At 36.1% G+C, this 16,717-nt stretch overlaps 2 pseudogenes; both read left to right on the top strand.

Moving 5' to 3' along the window:
• The first annotated feature begins 2,864 nt into the window (after positions 1-2,864).
• On the top strand, positions 2,865-3,873 carry LOC149236148 (uncharacterized; annotated as a pseudogene).
• Positions 3,874-3,877: 4 nt separating this feature from the next.
• Positions 3,878-5,660, top strand: LOC149236147 (EIN3-binding F-box protein 2-like; annotated as a pseudogene).
• The last annotated feature ends 11,057 nt before the right edge of the window (positions 5,661-16,717 follow it).

Here is a 16,717-nt window from a genome sequence, read left to right as displayed (position 1 = left end):
GCTAACCATGAGGTCCTCGTCCTTCATTTCTATGTTATTAATCCACTGAACAAAAGAAGAGGAGTCTTTAATATAAGAAGGGGTTTTACAAGACATGGTTCTAAGTTTTTTAGCAAGGTATTTAGCAAGAAGGTAAGTAGGGGAACCTATGGTATTGACTATAGGTCTGAGAGGTATGTTAGGTTTATGGACTTTAGGAGCACCATAGATTCTAGGAATAATGGAACTATTAGGGATGATTTTCTTTTTTGTGATGTCATCCAGAGATGATTCTTTGATTTTCTTAATTACTTCACGCATAATTTTATCATTGGGATCTTTATTAATGATTTTATAACAACCACTGTTATTTAGATGTTCTTCCATTTTATTGTCATAATCGATTCTCTTCATGATTACAATTGCATTGCCCTTATCAGCCTTTAGGATGACTATGTTTTTATTTTTTCTGAGGTTGTTTAAAGCTCTTTTTTCCTCTAAGGATATGTTAGATGAAGGAGGTTTAGAGGTTCTAAGAATTTTCGCAATATCTTGTCTAATTTCTTCACTTTTAGCTATATCTAGGTCCTTAATAGCTACTTCAATATTACTAATGACCTCATCCACAGGTATTTTATTAGGAGTTATAGCAAAATTTAGACCTTTCTTCAGGATGGATTCGGTTGCATGATCTAAGTGGATGTCTGTTAAGTTAATGACTTGGGCATTATCTGATTTCAGACTTTGATAGTGATTGGGATTTATGGTTCGAGTTTTTGAATGAGAGATTGACAAGCCAGGAGATGGGCTGCTGTTCCTATGAGGGATGTTGGAATATGTTTTGTCATAATTCGAATGGGGATTACTAAGCTGATGAATGACTTCTGAATTCTGATAATTTAAATGAATTTAACACGGTTGCTAGTCAATTAAGTTTTGTAAGGGTAAATTTTGATGATAAAATTAGGGCATTATTGTTTCTATGATCATTGCCAGAAAGTTGGAATGACTTAGTCATGTCTATTAGTAGATATGTTTTTAGATGTAGTACTTTAAAGTTTGATGATGTTGTTGGTGTTATCCTTAACGAGGAAACGCGATGAAAAAGCTTCGATGACCAAATAATGTTTTGACTGCAGAGACAAGGGGAAGAAAAATGGAAAGAGGAAGGAGCTTGTGAAATCACAGTAAGTCAAGAAAAGCCATATCCAAATCTAGATTTGGGATAGTGCCCTAGAAATTCTGGAAGAAAGGGCACTTGAAGAAAGATTGTAAGTATCGAAAGGGAAAAGAAGGAGATGGACATCAAGATAACAATTAAGAAGCGAATGTAAAAAGTGATGTGTTGCAAGACGCTGTAATGCCCCAATTAAATCTTATCCTACTAATTTTATTAATGTTTACATTATCTGAAAATATTAAGAAATATTGGTATAATATAAAATTCATGATTTCTATTATTAAAATTCCCAACTACCTTCTCAAATTGAATCTTAGGTAGGAGATGGTCTCCTTCCGTTATTTCAAATAATATATATATTCATCTCACATTCCTCAATGTACCCTCACATTTAGTAGGGAGAAGACATGGTCCTCTCCATTTAATTACATATCACATTCCCCAATGTACCCTCACATTTACTTGGGAGAAGACATAGTCCTCTCCATTTAATGATCAATATATATATATATATATACACACACACACACACACACATAGATATATATATTTATCTCACATTCCCAAATGTACTTTAAGATTTACTTGGGAGAAGACATAGTCCTCTCCCATTAATTTCCCAATTTTATATTCATGTCACATTTCCAAATGTACTCCCAGATTTACTTGGGAGAAGAGAAGTCAACTGTAAGGATGGATGAGAAGTTAATGACTTTAATGAGAGGTGGTTAAGATGGAGAAGAGAGGGAGGGTATAAAAAGGGAAGGGGGAAGGGAGAAAAGGGGGGGAATGTTGGGTCTTGCTTATGATTTTGGGGTTGGTTGTGATTTTAGGATTGGCTATGATTTTTGGAGACCTTAGGAATCTGTGGAGGTTTCTTGGGTTGTTGGGAGGAGGGAAATATTGTTCATCTTGGACACACACACTACATCTGGTTGCACTTGGGCTTGGAGGGCTAGGAAACCTGTGGAGGTTTCCTAGGCTAGCAATTATTTCCTAGTTGGCTTGGAGGTAAATCCAGTTGGGTTAGTCAAGAGGAGCGTTCAACAGGAGCAGCAACTCACAAGGATCTCCACCAACCACCAGTACAGGTATTCCTCTATAGATTGTTCATGTAAATTTATTAAAATGGAATGTTCACTATAAGTTATAAGGATTAGGATGTAAAGGGTAAAATTTTCATTGTTTAAAAGCCTTGTAAGAAAGTAAATTATTGCCTCTGGTTGCATGTAAATTCTAGAAAATAGATCTGTTAGAAGACCCTAGGATAGGGCTCTTACACATGGTATCAGAGCTTTGGTTCAAAATCTGGACCCAAGCCCACTAAACCCACAATTTATACTTCCCATTAATGACAACCTTGCATATAGATTTGAGCCCCATGCTTACACACAATCCATTAAACTATGTGAAGTCTATGTTGAGCTCGGCCAACTACTTTAGTATAACATTTTAAATGAGTCATACATTAATACTACCGATCTCTCACCATGTAAGTATGTTCATAGCAATTGTTGATAACTTGATACAACATTTTAGCTTAAGAAATTCCGTAACTGATATTGGCATTTCTGGAAGTTACAGACCCAATGCCTGCTACAGGTTTGTCTTGAAGACCGAAAGAGCGAGTTCTGAGTAGAAGAAACAGGCTTTCCAACTCTTTAGATGGTGCAGGATCAAATCCTAGGGACTAGAAATGGCTGAGAGTCGTTAGATTTCGCTGGAATATGCATCCAAAAGCTTCATACTAATCGGTTCTCGCATATAAAAGCTAAATCATATATGGTAGTTGTCGCCATAATTAATCGATATATAGAACACTAGTGAGTTATATATATAGATATAGATTGACAGCATTGAGGATTGATTGGGGATAAAAATGTTGTCGAGAATGAATGTGAATGGTGGCATGTGGGGTCTGGAAGATGCCACAGACCTCCACTGCAACAACAACGAGAATTTGAATTTGCCAACGTTCAAGGCAATGCTGGACGCGGAAGAATGGTTTACTTCTCACAACAATACTAACAATAACGATATAACTACTGCCAGTATGAATAAATGCTAACAACCATCCTGAGGGCCCTTGTTTCAATATAGATATGAAGGATTTTGATGCTATTCATCTTTGGTCAATCCGAATCCCGAGCCTCCCAATATGCTGTTACACCACGCCATGAATTCTGGGGGGGAGCCACCATCATCAGCATCATCTTCATCATCACCATGCTCCCCAGCTCCCGGACGTTGCAGGTTCGAGTCCCTTCCAGGAGTTAGCCTGCGAGGGGTTGGTGAGCAGCAACAATGCCAGTAGCAACAGTAGCAGCAATAGCTACTTGTATGGGAGGCTGTCGGGAGGAATTTTCAGGCAGCTGAGTCCCAGCTTCGCGAGTTTGAGTCCCCGCATGAATGCTGCTACCCCGACGCCTAATCTCAGTAGCCCACACAGCCAGATGGGTGGTAGTGGTACCTCCAATCTGAGCCCCAGAATGATGCCCGCGAGCAACCTGAATCTCTCGGACACCGGATTGTTTGCTAGCAATAATCACAACACCAACAACAACAATAATAATCTGAGCAATCTTCTGGGTTTGAGTAGCCTTGTTAGCCCTCGACTCCCTGCGCCATTAAATTTTAGCAGCCCGAAGATGCTTAGACCCCTTGAGATTTGCGCCCCAGTGGGTGCTCAACCTACTTTGTGCTCAGCCTACTGATATTAGGCTTGCTGCAGTTGTTGTCTGTGCAGGCGGCCATGGAGGCTTGGGCAAACTTCTAGTTCGTGGTTCCATCCTGTGTCGAGGGATTACCAATATAGGCCTCTGTGCTATTGGCCTTGGCTGCCCAGCTCTAAGAGTTTTGAGTCTTTGGAACTGCCCATCAGTTGGTGATGCAGGGCTAGCTGCAATAGCGAAGGGCTGTAAGTTATTGGAGAAACTTGATTTGTGCAAGTGCCCATGGATAGGAGACAAAGGTTTGGAATCTGTTGCTGTGAACTGTCCAAACTTATTGACCCTTAATCTAGAATCATGCCCCCAGGTGGGAAATAAGTCCCTAAAAGAAATTGGACAGAACTGTGTCTGACTTCAATCATTGAGTATCAATGACTGCTTCCTTGTCAGTGATGAAGGGGTTATTACAATTCTGTCCAATACCAAAACGTGATGAAGTTAAAGCTGCAGGCTTTAAGATTGACTAATATTACTCTTGCTGCAGTTGGGCATTATGGTAAATTTTTAACTGATCTGTCGCTTGAGAACCTATTTAATGTCATAGAGAAGGGCTTCTTGAGTATGGGGAATACAATGGGTTTGCAGAAGCTGAAGCATCTTTCAGTTACCGCTTGTCGAGGATTGACAGATGTGAGTATTGAGGTAGTTGGACAAAGTTGCATAAGTTTGAAGCAAGTATATATTTGAAAGTGTGAGTCATTGACTGATGATGGCTTGAGAGCATTTACACATGTTGCCATATCACTTGAAAATTTTCAAATAGAGGAGTGCAAGTTGATATCTTGCTGTGGTCTCATAGATGTGCTTTCTAATTGCAGTGGAAAGTTAAAAGTGTTGTCATTGATTAAATGTGAGGGAATTAAGGAATCTTCATTGGTCACAACATCAATACCAGTCTGTGAATCATTGAAATCTCTCAATATTCGGTACTATCCAGGTTTTGGAAATGGATGCCTGGCCATGTTAGGGAGAGCTTTCCCTCAACTGTAGCAACTTGATCTTAGTGGGCTGTCAGGAATATCTGATGATGGTCTTCTTGCTCTCTTGGAGAACAGTAAAACAAGTTTGGTGAAAGTCAACTTGAGTGGGTGTGTACAAGTTACAGATTGGGCTATATTTGGTATAGCCAACCTATGTGGAGAAAACCTTCAGACATTAATTCTAGATGGTTGTAGAAAGGTGACAGATCGAAGTCTGAAGATTATTGCTGACCTTTGTCCAGCTTTACAGGACTTAGATTTGGCAAAGTGTGGGATTACAGATAATGGCATTGTCTCTTTATTATCTACAAGACAACAGGCTATACAAATTCTTTCTTTATCAGGTTGTATGCAAATAATGGATAAATGCTTGCCTTTTATAGAAAAGATGGGTGAAACATTGCTTGGTTTGAACTTGCAGCACTGCAGTGGATTGAGTCAGAGGGCACTTGATTCAGTTGGGGCACATTTATGGCGGTGTGATCTACTTGTCTCTTAGAAAACACTTGGGAATATGAGATACAACAAATGCTACAGTTTGACTCAGGAATTTTTCTTCAAATATTGCAGGATTTATAAGTATTGACATGAAATCTTAAAGTTATTTTGATTCAGATAGGACATTGGAACCAATGCATCGAGGACGATTTCCTGGTTCTCATGGAAGTTTACAGGAACAAGTCAACAATTTCCAGATGGTTTGCTCCGTCTGGGATTTTTGGGCCCATAGCAGTGTAACATGGGCTTTAGTATTTAAATTACTCATTCCTCAAGGGTTGGAACTAGGTTTTTTTTTTTTGCAGGTGTCCTCTTTGATGACCCTGTTTATAGTCCCCGATGGTCACATCCCAGTTAAAGCACTCAAGAGAACTGTCAAACTCTGGTGCATGGTGGCTAGGTTCTTCTTGCATGTTTTTTTTTTTCACTTTCTGGTTTTTTTTAGAGGTCCTGGTTTGCTTTGTTGGACGTTTATCCAGTGTTTTACCCAGACTTCATTAGCCATGTTATGTGTTTAGGCTTAGTTGCTTACTTTGTAATCACAATTCACAACTTCTGTAGTGATTAGGTTTTGGCTATGGCGGTGATACTTGTCTCTGTGCCATTTCAACTCTGGAAGTTGTTTTTCCAAGCCTTCTGAGCTACAGACTGGGAATTCAGTTCAATAGAATGTATCCATGTTATAATTTATCCTTTGTTGGGGTTTCTATTCTATGGATATTATTGCCCCTTTCTATGAGTTTCTTCTTAAAATATCCCTCTTAAAAATTTCAGAGTTCTGCTTATTGCCTTGGCAATGCTTATGAAGATTGATTGTTGTTCTCATGGAATGGAAATATTTACAACTAATTCTTGTCTACTTACAACAAAAGGATCAACATCATTTGAATGACCTGATGATATTTGTTAATCTCTAATTTCTAGTGTTGGATGCGTCAATTTTGAAGCAAAGGGTTTTTCCATGGGAAATGATCCAGTTCATGATTATGCTGTAGATCTTGAAAAAAATAGTGTAACTTTATAAGAATTATTGAATTAAAAAGTAAGTATATTAGCAATTCGATACATTTGTAATCATGTCAAGATTCTGTAGTTTATGTTGATCAGATCTTCAGATCACTAATAAAAAGGATTAACTGCATTCTTATTAATACTGATGTTGTGGTATCGGTTATATATATAAACAAGGGATTATGATCCTGGAAATATATATATATATATATATATATATAGATATATATAGATATATACATAAGGGACTGAAAATATATATATACATAAGGGATTATGATCTTGGAAATATTTTCAGTTTAGTAAAATATTCATTTGCAACAATGCGCTTGCAATTTTTATAAAAGTGAAAAACCTTTCAAGGTTGAACTGAACCATCATTTCTGATCTGGTGGAGATCAAAGCTGTGCTGCTACATACTGCAAGCTGTCATACTGCAATATAGCCTAAAGAATGCCCATGGCTGCAGAATATGTATATTATGACATAACTTCTCAAATTGCTCTGACCCAGCTGATGTGCTTGGAAAATATCAAATTAAGCATCTTATGGGGATGGCAACTGTCCACTGATGTCAATCTGGAGTTGCTACGAGTAATCATGCAACATCAACAGGAGGCCGTTCTGTGATTGTTCCGAGTCCTGGGCTGAGCATTGCTTCTAATATGTTCCAATTCTAAGAGGTCTATTTAGAATTATATCTCCTCCATCCCCAAAAGCTGGAAGTTTGGCATCTGAACATACAAGCGACATCCTTATTTTACTTGCCCTATGTATTGTTGGTTTTCTTTCATATGAGAAATGCAAACAGATGGTGGTCTTTTTGTAAACAAGTTCTTTGCAAAGAGTTGGGCAGCTGTAGGCATTACTTTCTTAAATAAAACTATCATTATTTCATTTTAACACTTGGTAGAATTTACTGTCTTGCTGGAAGGACTCGAAGGTAAAACGAATTTACCTTCTTGGAAAGGAAGGAATCAAGTTCCTCCTGTTTAGAGATCATATATGGGTGCACTCTAAATACTGTCTCTAAGATGTGCTGTTTTTAACTTTTTATTAAGTAAGTTTTGGATTAAACTAGTGCAATTTCCCTTCTTCAATCTGAAGTTCAAAACACTTTTTATTATTTGGGTTGCATTGAATGTGGAGGTGGTCAATACTATTGAGAACCTACTTTCTATTGTTGTCCATTATAATGGGAAAAATTTTTTTTTTTTATTTTGTTACATTCTCCATTGTTCTAACTGGTTAGTCTTCGTTAATAGACTAATAGTATCCACTTGGGACTAATAGTAGACTCTTGGATATTCAAGACATACGAATATGCTCTCCTGTGGCTATTATCTTGCTTGACAAAATGCTTTTGATTAGGGCTATAAAGATATTGCAAGCATTGTAGAAATTTCACCTGTAGAACAAACCGATATATGCAATGTCCTAAAGCATAATACTTGTTCTACTTCTACAAAACATTAAGCGGAAGCATAATCGAATTCATGAGCAATATCAAGTAGAAACATGCATAACTAATCAAGAGAAATAATCACACATAACACAAGATATATCCAGGGGAAAGCACCAACATAAAACCCCAACCATGTATTATAAATCAAGTGGAAATCCTCTTCACAATACAAAAAGAATTAGCTCTCAAGCTATTCAATTCTCAATGAACTATGAAGATATGAAGATATATCTCATGAACCAACCAAGCCCTGTATATAAAGGCTTTACCTATGGTCCAATCCCTATTTCCTTACGCAATTTTCTTAGGAAATAATAGCAAAAGCATATGCAATTAATTCCAAACATACCAAGTTAACCAATGGTCCAACTACGCAATCCTTGAGGAAACTAGTTCCTCAATCATGCAAAAACTACTTACTAGAAATAGTCAAGCATCTTATAGTACACTGTCCCACATCTGATCTCAATTGGGTCTCTGACAGAACTGACATGCAACATTTATCCATGAGTGAATTCTTAGTTATCTAAAATAATAGTTGTCACATGCATGCAAGCATTAAAAAACTATATTTTATTATTTTAACAACTTGTTAAAATAATCTAACTGGACTTGACTAGTTAGAACTAAGTCAATTGATTATCTCATTATTGAACTCATACTTATTCCCTCAATCAGTGGAGGAAATTAAGGATAAATTCCTCAATTAGTGGGACAACTCATGTGCATGCTCACAAAGACTTCAAATTCGAATTTCCTTAACTAATTAACTCAATTGAATTAATTAATTAATATTTCCAATTGCCGTTAAGACCAAAATTAATTTTACTTCCTATAGATAGACTAGGGACTGCTATAAATAGGAAGGGACCTAGAAATGCTATTTTTAGAACTTTCTATTTTTAGCAGTTTCACCTCTCACCCAATGTGGCCAATGACCACACTGGCCAAACTGCTATTTTTAGACATGCTATTTTTAGCAGTTCTATTTTTAGCACATTCTAAATTTAACATTTCTTGTTGCACATTTTTCAACAAGCACTTTGGTTGTGAAGTCGTTCCTTTGATTATATATATGCTTATGGTAAATTTCCAATGGAGATGGAAATAAGCGAGCATATTTCAGTATTTGAGGGCTGTTACACTTTACTGGCATAGAATTCATGCCATCTTCCGGCAGCGTGTCACATATGCAAGATATTGTATTGTCAAGGCCCAATTAGAATACGAGTCATGAATGCTTAAGAGCTGTTGGCTTATTGTATGAGGCAATAAAAGCTCAGGTGTCCAAGCGAGGGGCACCTTCTAAGATTGATGTAGCTTGTTCTTTTTATATCAACGACCTCATCATTTATTCTAAATTTAAACGAAATTGCTAGCACACCAATCATCAAGTTTTGTTTTCCTTTCTCTTTTCTTTTTAACTGTTTTTTTTTTAAGATAAGCAAAGTAACTTGGAATGTGGCATCTCTCAGAACATGTAGAAGTAATAATTATTTTCTGTCAATGAGGCCAAGAAAACTTTGACAAATATTGCACTTCCCCTCCATCTTGATTTATAAGCATTTTGAACTCAACCTCGAACTTTGATAGTCTTAGGACGTACTTTTGATCTCAGGTTTCTAGGCATTTTGATTAAGCCATCAAACTTGGTAGAGTTAGAGATTAGTAGACCAAGCTTGTGCTTGCTTTTGAATTTGTAATTAGGCACCTTTGTTAATGTACTCTAGGCCACTTAATTCTACCTCTTGTTCAATGGGGTTACACAACTTTGAATTCTATGTCTCATACAATGAATAACAATAAAAACCTCTTAATTATTTCATTGAATAACAATACTAATACATTGTGTTGTTTTGAAATGCATGATTGGTAGGGTTGTCTCAATGATCCCAAATAAGGTGAAAATGAAAGAAACAACTTCAATTACTTAATCCAAAGTAAAGGAAGGCACTGCCATTATATACTCTAGTACTTCCAACAAGATAACCTTCCCCATTTTTATGAATATGTGGATCTCTTCAAGATGTACAAAGAAGAGGTTGAGAGACCAACATTTTCCAATCCAAGTGAATAAGACAATAACCATGCTATTACAAATGACAATGTATGAATATCCCATCTTTATAATGTGGTAATGAGACCAACAATCTTCCATTGCTTGGACATGCAACCCAAGTTCATTAATTGTATAGTTAAGTCTACCACATCACAATGATTAAATTTGGCCGAAGGATGTGTCACTTGAACGTTTTGAACAAACTCTGTAATGGTCTCAGAATTCTGATTGAAGAATGAGGTGAACTATATTTTACATTTGAAATTTGCAGTTTTGTTCCCACTAATATGTACCTAAGGTCTTTGTTTTGATGCCAACCTCAGTGTCTATTAAATATATGGATGGTGTGAACAATAATTGCACTGAAAATTTGCAGTTTTTGAGCCAGTAATTTATACCCAAAATGTGTCCCAATCTAAAGAATGTAGTTAGTTCTATTTGACATACGAGGGTGGCTTTTTATTCCGACGATAGTAGATTATCATTATTCTTATTTAAGATATAGTAGATTTTCCATTCGGATAGTAGGATTATCTTTCAGATAGTATATTTGTCATTCTTCATAGAGGAAGTCAGAATAACAAATCTCGAATTTGAGAAGTAAATGACTATGAAGCATGAGAATTCAGATTAGGATGTGTTGAAATACCCTATATGTCACATTAATGATTATTCTATGGGTGGTGGAATCTTCTAGTGGAAACATAGATTGAATACCATGGACTTGTGTAAGGCTTATTGTGATAATTGTTTTTAATGATCTTAAATTAAATGAGAAGATCAATTCGTAGAGAAATTGAGATTTTAGAATGAAAGCTTATTTAGTTAATGAAAAACCAATGAAAATATTAGAATACACTTTTACCCTTATTCTAGCGTTGAATAAAATGCCGTGAAAAGTAATGTGTCTCTAGTTTTGGATAAAAGGACCCTCAGCTTTCTTCGCAACTTTTGTGGTCACTGGCCACTTGTGAAAGGAGTAGGCATCTTTAAAAATGTGGTGCCATTTAGAAGGGAAATACTAATAGCAGCAGGGCAAAGGCAATTATTCCATTCGTTTAATTATTTCTCATTTGTCTGGTCATATTGTGAGCTACATTATATATCATGAAATTGTTTTAGTACTAGTAAACAATGATTAAATATATAATAAATTTGAACCTTTGACATTTAGAGGACATTTCTCTCAATTTAAAAAAAATATATGAAAATCATGCTGGAAACAGTTCTGAAGTTTTGAGTCTTTCATTTTCAAGATTAACTAATTGGTTTGGAAGATGAAAAACCATCAAATTGGAAGAGTGGGACTTTTATATTCACTAAGGTTTTAAAGAAACTATATGCATGAAACTTATACTAGCACCTTCTAGTGGAATTGATAGTGCACTAATCCATTTCTTGCCATTATTTTGGTTTTGGTACCACCTTATAGCATATCTAGGTTCAAATGCTATTTTCCATGATAGACAGTTGAATCTGTTTCAACTCTAATTGTTCGAGGAGTTCCACAAGGATGTCACATGAGCATTTATGATTCCCATTTTGACGTAGACAGCTACCTATGTTAAGGTTTTATTTTGCAGTTCCATGTTATTTATTTATGAACATTGTGTAATATTGATGCATTTGGTTGAACATGTGAAACTACTTAGGTTGTATTTTGATGATGGAAATATTTGATGTATGACTGACTTGGTGATGATTTATCTAGTACATGACTTATCAGAGCTATTGTTGTTTCATGTATGGCTTAAGTGGATATGATCTATCTAATGAATGACGTAGGTCAATTATGATTGTTTCCAGTATGAACTGCAAAATTGACACATGGATACTAGACTTAATAGTGTGATGATTATACGTCTTGTTGTTATATGAATGAATGAATGAGAGCTAACCCGTAGGAGGAAAGAACTATATGATAGCCGAGAGCTACTCTTCCATTGAGGGAAGGTTGAGACATCTCATGGGGAAGGTATAATGCACATTGTTCTATTACATTTGGTATCTACTTGATATGCACTCTTATGACATGAGTAAAATGCAAATGACAGGTGGCAAAGACTACCTGACTGGATTATTCGATGACAAGTCCAACTAGCTCTGTAGTGTGGTCTGTGTTAGGGCATTGACCCTAGTTCTGAAGGAGGGGTGGAGGCATTTCCCACCGTGTATCCTCCAAAACCTGGAATCGTGGGAGGGCAGTGGTGGACACGCTCCCCTAGACGTGTGATGACGATTGCTAGTTGCCTGCTGGGGAAGTTAGGTCAACATAGTCGATGCTTCCACCATGTCGGTTTTATCAGTGGTTAGTATGGCCGTTGCCACTGATAAAGCAGCAGAGGATGGATAGGGTGGGAATGGAAGTAGGTCAGGATGGATAGGGGGATATAGATCAGTTGGAGACTCTTGATGAGAAGTAATTTAATTGTCTGACTTATCAAATTTTACTGCTATAACTCTCTCTGGTTTGTTAGGCTTTCGATCTCCTTGTATCTTTTCATTCTAACTTCGGGAGGAATTTTTCTGAAGGAGGGGTGTATGTAATGCCCCACTTAAATCTTATCTTGCAAATTTTATTAATGTTTACATTATCTGAAAATATTGAGAAATATTGGTCTAATATAAAATTCATGATTTTTATTATTCAAATTCCCAACTTACCTTCTCAAATTGAATCTTAGGTAGGATATGGTCTCCTTCCATTATTTCAAATAATATATATATTCATCTCACATTCCCCAATGTACCCTCACATTTATTAGGGAGAAGACATGGTCCTCTCCATTTAATTACATCTCACATTCCCCAATGTACCCTCACATTTACTTGGGAGAAGACATGGTCCCCTCCAACCAATTATCAATATATATATTCATCTCACATTCCCCAATGTACCCTCACATTTACTTGGGAGAAGACATAGTCCTCTCCATTTAATTATATATATATATATATATATATATATATATATATATATATATATATATATATATTCATTTCACATTCCCAAATGTACTTTTAGATTTACTTGGGAGAAGACATGGTCCTCTCCCATTAATTTCCCAATTTTATATTCATGTCACATTTCCAAATGTACTCCTAGCTTTACTTGAGAAAAGAGAAGTCAACTGTAAAGATGGATGAAAAGTTAATAACATTAATAAGAGGTGGTTGAGATGGAGAAGAGAGGGAGGGTATAAAAAGGGAAGGGGGAAGGGATAAAATGGAGGGAATGTTGGGTCTTGCTTATGATTTTGGGGTTGGCTGTGATTTTTGGAGAACCTGTGGAGGTTTCTTGGGTTGTTGGGAGGAGGGAAATATTGTTCATCTTAGTCTAGATCATTCATCTTGGACACACACACCACATATGGTTGGACTTGGGCTCGGAGGGCTAGGAAATCTGTGGAGGTTTCCTGGGCTAGGAATTATTTCCTAGTTGGCTGGGAGGTAAATTCAGTTCGGTTAGTCAAGAGGAGCATTCAACAAGAGCAGCAGCTCACAGGGATATCCACCAACCACTGGTACAAGTATTTCTCTATAGTTTGTTCATGTAAATTTATTAAAATGGAATGTTCACTATAAGTTATAAGGATTAGGATGTAAAGGGTAAAATTTTCATTGTTTAAAAGCCTTTTAAGAAAGTAAATTATTGCCTCTGATTGCATGTAAATTCTAGAAAATAGATTTGTTAGAAGACCCTAGGATAGGGCTCTTACAGATGCTCTGATTATTTCAATAAAAAATACTGTTGATGCCTAGGTAGTAGATTCAGGGGCTTCATTCCATGCCAAACCTAATATGAAACATTTTCATGACTATGTTCAAGGAGATTTTGGACATGTTCATTTTGGTGATAATAAACCTTTTAAAATCATTGGAATAGGTTAAGTTTTTATAAAGAAACATAATGGAAACCAATGGTTATTAAAGGATGTAAGACATGTTCCAGATCTAAAGAAAAATCAAATTTCAATAGGGAAATGGGAAGGTGAAGGTTGTGTAACTACTTTTACATACAAAAACCTAGAAGGTCATTAAAGTATTGCTAGTAATAACAAAAGGAAAATAGGTTGGTACATTATATTTATGCAATGGTATTTCTAATTTTGTTAATTCTTTAACCTTGACAGGAGCAGTTATGAAACTTTGGAATCATAGGCTCGGGCACATGAGTGAGAAGGGGATGCAAAGTCTTCACTCAAGAAATTTGTTGCCAGGTTTGAAGCATGTTGATATGGATTTCTATGAAAATTGTGTTTATGGAAAACATAAGAGATTCAGACTTCTCATAGTTGGGAAGGAAAAAAAGAACGAAAAATTAGAGCTTGTGCATACAGATGTATGGGGACTTGCTCAGGTATTATCTCTTGGTGGCTCTCGCTATTATGTTACTTTTATTGATGATGCAACTAGGAAAACCTAGATTTATTGTATTCACAATAAATTTGATCTATTTTATACTTTCAAGAAATGGAAAGTTTGGTTGAGAATGAGATAGGAAAGAAGTTGAAGTGTCCCAGATCAGATAATGGAGGTGAATACTACAAAAAAGAGTTTGATAAGTACTATTCAGAGCATGGAATTTGTAGAGAGAAGACAGTTCCAAGAACACCATAGGAAAATGATGTGTCAGAAAGGATGATCGAGACAATCATGGAGCATGAAAGGTGGATGAGATTGCATGTATGATTTCTCTTACAATTTTGGGAAGATGTTGTCGATATTGTTTTTTATCTAATAAAAAAAGGGACTTCAAGTTCCTTGGATAGTGATATTCTCGAAGAGGCATGGACAGGTAAAAAGGTAAACTACCCATTTTTAAAAACTTTCAGTTGTGAAACCTTTGTCCACATTAATAAAGAAAATAGAACAAAGCTTGAGGCAAAATCAAAGAAATGTACCTTTATTGGATATGGTGTTAATAATTTTGGCTATCACTTATATGATTATGAAAATCACAAAATAATTAGGAGCAAAGATGTCATATTCAATGAAAAGGTCTTGTATAAGGATCAGATGCATGGAAATAAACAGGAAAAGGAAAACAAAGAATACATGGTGCTTGATGAGATAACAAAAAAAGTAAAGGTGCCTGGAAATCATAATGATAAGCAACTACAAAAACCACACCAGCAACAAGTACCTCAAACACCTGAAAGTGGTGTTAGAAGGTCTACCAAGATAAGTAGACCCCCTGAACGATATACTCCTTCATTATATTATGTATTGTTGACTGGTTTTGGTGAACTGGAAAGATATGAAGAAGCAATGAAGGCAGAAACCAAGAAGAAGTGGGAGCAAGCCATGGAAGAAGAGATGGAATCCTTGATGCATAGCCAAACTTGGGACTTAGTCAAGTTTCCTGCAAATAAAACAACATTGCAAAATAAATGGGTTTGCAGGTTGAAGGAAGAAGATGGAGGTAAACAAAGGTATAAAGCAAGACTTGTGGTGAAGGGGTTCGCACAAAATAAAAGGTATATTCTTTGATGAAAAGTTTTCTCCTGTTGTTAATAGGACTTCAATCAAAACTATTTTAATTCTATTGGCAGTAGAAGATTTGCATCTTGAGAAGTTAGATGTAAATACAACCTTTGTCCATGGGGATTTTGAGGAAGAATATATATGCAATAACCACAAGGATATGAGGTCACAGGGAAGGAAAAATTAGTGTGCAAATTGAAGAAGAGCTTGTATGGCTTAAAGCAAGCTCCAAGGCAGTGGTATCTAAAATTTGACAGGTTTATGTCTAAACAAGGTTATACTAGATGTCACTATGACCATTGTGTGTATGTTAAAAAGAAAATTTATGACAACTATATTATGTTGCAATTGTATGTAGATGACATGCTTGTTGCAGGGTCTAACATGCAGGAAATAATTGTGCTCAAAAGAAAATTGGAAAATTCATTTGTAATGAAGGATTTGGGTGTTGCAAAAATAAATCCTCGGTACGAGAATAACTAGAGATAAGAAAAATCACAAATTAACATTGTATCAGACTGAGTACATAGAAAGGGTGTCGAAAATATTTAATATGCAGAATGAAAAACCAGTTAGTACACCTTTGGCTAGCCATTTAAAAGTAAGCAAGGAGATGTGTCCCAAGACTCAAGAAGAAATGGATTATATGTGTAAAGTTCCATATGCATCAGCAATTGGAAGCTTAATGTATGCAATGGTCTTCACAATGCATGATATTGCACATGTAGTGGGGGTTGTATGCAGGTAAATGAACAATACAGGAAAAGTGCATTGGATGGTAATCAAGTGGATTCTTAGGTATTTGAGAGGTGCCACAAATCAAGCATTATGCTTTGGTGGTTCAAACATTGCTCTACAAGGATATGTTGATGCAGATATGGCATGTGATAGAGATAACAGGAGGAGCACCATAGGGTATGTGTTTATTGTAGGTGGAACAATTTTCGGTTGGGTTTCAAAATTGCAAAACATTGTTGCAATTTCAGCAATGGAAGTAGAGTATGTTTCTACTATAGAGGCTAGTAAAGAAATGAATTGGTTACAAATGTTTATGGATGAATTGGGCAAGAAGCTGGAGATGGGTAGGTTATACAGTGACATCCAGAGTGTCATTTATCTTGCAAATAACTCAAAATTTCATTCCAAGTATAATCATATACAACTCAAGTACCATTTCATATGGTCAATGTTGGAAGATGGACAACTGAAGTTGGAAAAGATACAGACTAGCCAAAATCCTGCAGATATGTTAACAAAAGTTGTAATTAGGGATAAACTGAGATTATGCTCAGTTTTAATTAGTCTTCAAGTATTATGGTGAAGATGAGA

Source organism: Pinus tabuliformis, chromosome 8 (genome assembly GCF_031772625.1).
Source record: "Pinus tabuliformis cultivar Carrire ecotype Pingquan chromosome 8, CPIR1, whole genome shotgun sequence".
Taxonomy (NCBI): Eukaryota; Viridiplantae; Streptophyta; class Pinopsida; order Pinales; family Pinaceae; genus Pinus; species Pinus tabuliformis.
This window is presented reverse-complemented; position numbering and strand designations above follow the sequence as displayed.